The sequence below is a fragment of the Glandiceps talaboti genome, chromosome 18, assembly GCF_964340395.1.
Source record: "Glandiceps talaboti chromosome 18, keGlaTala1.1, whole genome shotgun sequence".
NCBI classification, from domain to species: domain Eukaryota; kingdom Metazoa; phylum Hemichordata; class Enteropneusta; family Spengelidae; genus Glandiceps; species Glandiceps talaboti.
The window spans coordinates 7,330,936-7,336,028 of NC_135566.1; positions in this window are offsets into that span (position 1 = coordinate 7,330,936).

The following is a 5,093-nucleotide window of genomic DNA, read 5'->3' on the forward strand; positions in this document are numbered from 1 at the left end:
TTGGTTTGGCCGTGGACATGTTATTATTGGTAAAACAGGAAAAAGTGGCATTTTTCAACTCTTACGTAATAATGCGTTTTTGCAGTCCAAACGGCCCCAATTTCGCGTTTTTTGACCTTTGTGAAGAAATCGACTTTTGGCGATGTATACTGCCATCTACAGTTGACCTATCATTATAAATGCATAAATTAAAGTTGCGAGTTGTAAGAAATATTGAATTTAAAGTTTATATCGAAAGTATGTCATTTTTCATTAATTTTTCTATTAATTTTTACAGAAATATTTATTTTAATTTTTCAAAAACCACTCTCAATAACGTGTTTGATATTATGAAACGTAAAAGAGATGATTTGGTTTGGCCGTGGACACGTTATTCTTGGTAAAACAGGAAAAAGAGGCATTTTTCAACTCTTACGTAATAATGCGTTTTTGCAGTCCAAACGGCCCCAATTTCGCGTTTTTTGACCTTTGTGAAGAAATCGACTTTTGGCGATGTATACTGCCATCTAGAGTTGACCTATCATTATACATGCATAAATTAAAGTTGCGAGTTGTAAGAAATATTGAATTTAAGTTTATATCGAAAGTATGTCATTTTTCATTAATTTTTCTATTAATATTTTCAGAAATATTTATTTTAATTTTTCAAAAACCACTCTCAATAACGTGTTTGATATTATGAAACGTAAAAGAGATGATTTGGTTTGGCCGTGGACACGTTATTCTTGGTAAAACAGGAAAAAGTGGCATTTTTCAACTCTTACGTAATAATGCGTTTTTGCAGTCCAAACGGCCCCAATTTCGCGTTTTTTGACCTTTGTGAAGAAATCGACTTTTGGCGATGTATACTGCCATCTAGAGTTGACCTATCATTATACATGCATAAATTAAAGTTGCGAGTTGTAAGAAATATTGAATTTAAGTTTATATCGAAAGTATGTCATTTTTCATTAATTTTTCTATTAATATTTTCAGAAATATTTATTTTAATTTTTCAAAAACCACTCTCAATAACGTGTTTGATATTATGAAACGTAAAAGAGATGATTTGGTTTGGCCGTGGACACGTTATTCTTGGTAAAACAGGAAAAAGTGGCATTTTTCAACTCTTACGTAATAATGCGTTTTTGCAGTCCAAACGGACCCAATTTCGCCTTTTTTGACCTTTGTGAAGAAATCGACTTTTGGCGATGTATACTGCCATCTAGAGTTGACCTATCATTATACATGCATAAATTAAAGTTGCGAGTTGTAAGAAATATTGAATTTAAGTTTATATCGAAAGTATGTCATTTTTCATTAATTTTTCAATTAATATTTTCAGAAATATTTATTTTAATTTTTCAAAAATCACTCTCAATAACGTGTTTGATATTATGAAACGTAAAAGAGATGATTTGGTTTGGCCGTGGACACGTTATTCTTGGTAAAACAGGAAAAAGCGGCATTTTTCAACTCTTACGTAATAATGCGTTTTTGCAGTCCAAACGGACCCAATTTCGCCTTTTTTGACCTTTGTGAAGAAATCGACTTTTGGCGATGTATACTGCCATCTAGAGTTGACCTATCATTATACATGCATAAATTAAAGTTGCGAGTTGTAAGAAATATTGAATTTAAGTTTATATCGAAAGTATGTCATTTTTCATTAATTTTTCTATTAATATTTTCAGAAATATTTATTTTAATTTTTCAAAAACCACTCTCAATAACGTGTTTGATATTATGAAACGTAAAAGAGATGATTTGGTTTGGCCGTGGACACGTTATTCTTGGTAAAACAGGAAAAAGCGGCATTTTTCAACTCTTACGTAATAATGCGTTTTTGCAGTCCAAACGGACCCAATTTCGCCTTTTTTGACCTTTGTGAAGAAATCGACTTTTGGCGATGTATACTGCCATCTACAGTTGACCTATCATTATAAATGCATAAATTAAAGTTGCGAGTTGTAAGAAATATTGAATTTAAAGTTTATATCGAAAGTATGTCATTTTTCATTAATTTTTCTATTAATTTTTACAGAAATATTTATTTTAATTTTTCAAAAACCACTCTCAATAACGTGTTTGATATTATGAAACGTAAAAGAGATGATTTGGTTTGGCCGTGGACACGTTATTCTTGGTAAAACAGGAAAAAGCGGCATTTTTCAACTCTTACGTAATAATGCGTTTTTGCAGTCCAAACGGCCCCAATTTCGCGTTTTTTGACCTTTGTGAAGAAATCGACTTTTGGCGATGTATACTGCCATCTAGAGTTGACCTATCATTATACATGCATAAATTAAAGTTGCGAGTTGTAAGAAATATTGAATTTAAGTTTATATCGAAAGTATGTCATTTTTCATTAATTTTTCTATTAATTTTTACAGAAATATTTATTTTAATTTTTCAAAAACCACTCTCAATAACGTGTTTGATATTATGAAACGCAAAAGAGATGATTTGGTTTGGCCGTGGACATGTTATTCTTGGTAAAACAGTAAAAAGCGGCATTTTTCAACTATTACGTAATAATGCGTTTTTGCAGTCCAAACGGACCCAATTTCGCCTTTTTTGACCTTTGTGAAGAAATCGACTTTTGGCCATGTATACTGCCATCTACAGTTGACCTTATATTTACCCTCGTCTGTTTCAGGCTGGCGTAGCGTTCACTTCAGCGTCAATAAATGTCCTAATATCCGATCCTAATTTTATATACATTTTAAAATAATGTATCATTTGAAAATTACAGGAAGGCACAAGGCGCATGTTTTTAGAGTTCATTTTATTTACATTTAATACACGGAATACATAAATCGATGGAAAAATTCATATTCTATATATTAAGCATATAGATACAGCATGTGCATTGACGAATCAACCAACTTACATACATACATACAATATACATCTCCAACATTTTCAAGAATAAATAATTAACAAACAATCTAACAAATCTGTACATGAAATATGGTTGAAATTTACTAATGTAAGTTTTCAAAGTCAATTATAACTAATAAGTATCAGGACGGACATTCAAAGATACTGTAAATACATATATACGGAAAGAAAGTTACACTGTTGTAATTAATATTTTTGCTCAGTTATCAAGAAAAATATCAAAACAAGATAAATTTTGTTCTCCAGATTTAAACAATAATTTTACACTACAGCAATATACATGTAATTATATTGTATATGCGGAGGTTCAACTTTCAAAATTCCGTTGCCATGGCTATATTAATAGCGTCACTGGAAATCTCTGAAAATCTACAACTACGTCACTGTCAGTGCGACTTATTTTAGTTACATCATAATCACACAAATTGAATATTATTACTGTATACAATTTGACGGATTTGTGTATATATTTCGATATTTACCCTGGACAGTTTTGATATAAAAATCAGTTAAAATCTGTATAAATTTCACCAATTATAATTTTAGACATTGAAATAGTAAACTATACATTGCAAATAAAATGAAATGATGAATGGCAGAAAAAAATGATTTACTTTCTTTGCCGGAGCAAGTGAACGTCTTGCATGGATAGACAAATAATGTAAGTTGTTAAATAGAGTACTTCCATCACCAAGGGGCGCACTCGCGAATCCCAAATCTTTTCAGGACAATTATTTCAATCATGCATGTCGTGCCTTTATATGGAAGTTTATTGACCATATATGGAAGTTTATTGACCATACATGGAAGTTTAGTTAAAGAACTAAATAAAATTTACGTTCTGCATGATGTTAAAGGCGTCGGGCAATTTGAATGCATTGCAAACATATTTTGATGATATGCGTTGCCGTTTTGTCGTCGGGTTTTCGCACGAATAATTGCAGAAAATTCCCTGAATATTATTCCCCGCATGGTATCCGTTGCCCTTGATCAATTTTTAACGCATCTTCGTGACCACAATACGTTGTAAAACCACAAAACCGATGAGCACAAGTCTATTTTTGTCAACATACACATGTACAGTTCTACGACTGTGGTGAGTCCTGTCGATGGTGGCGCTCTGTTGTAGCATGATATTGATAATTTCAGTTGAACTTCTCTCATTGATCAGATCGTTCCTTTTCATCTTTGTCAAATGACTAAAAACACACAGCTTGACCAATATTACACATAAATAAATTGAACATTACATTAAACCTTAGATACTCAAGGAGGCACCCAACCCCAAACATGTTAAATTCATCGAAATAAACAAACCACTGGTGACGTCAAGAATATTTCATTATACTAATTTATAATGAGGAACACTGGGGTAGCAGGTCCACAACTTCAATCTGTCAAACTGTGGCGATAAATTGTTCGGAAACTTAGCAAAACACGAAATGGCCCTTTTTATAATTTCGGATATCATGCGTACTCGGCCTCGAGTCATCGCTATCTCATCAGTACTAATCCTACAGTAACTATATAAATGTCATTTTTTTTACATTGTGTACCTGTTCTAATACTGATATGTTTTATCGCACAAGGGTTTGGTGATTTCTTTTGGCAAAGCTAGTCACCCTATTTACATACAATGAACGTTTCTAGCTATTGGAATAAGTAAGAATACACCCGCATCTATTTTGAGTGTGAAATCTAAATGATGTGCCTTTTTCGTTGTGGTCTAGAAACATACTTGTGGTCGATTTCTACGTTATCTCTCTCTCTCTCTCTCTCTCTCTCTCTCTCTCTCTCTCTCTCTCTCTCTCTCTCTCTCTCTCTCTCTCTCTCTCTCTCTCTCTCTCTCTCTCTCTCTCTCTCTCTCATGCATGGTGGGGGGAGAGAGAGAGAGCTAGAGAGAGAGAGAGACACGAGGGAGAGAAAGAAAACGACCACATGTAGTATAGTTTCTAGAATATCTTAGTTGTGAGTTACTTTTGAAAGTAATAGCGAAATACCCTTTTTTTAAATTTCAAATTAAAGAAAATGAAAATTCTGCACCAGTTTTCCACTTCTTCTAATATGCTCTAAAATTGGGGTATACTTGTGTAGCCGTGATGTATATGGCGCCCTCACAGTTTGTTGATTTTATGCCATTGTTTCTATTATTCATTTTTGAAATGTAAATTCTGCACCCGTTTCCACTTCGTCCTCTCTTGAATCCTACA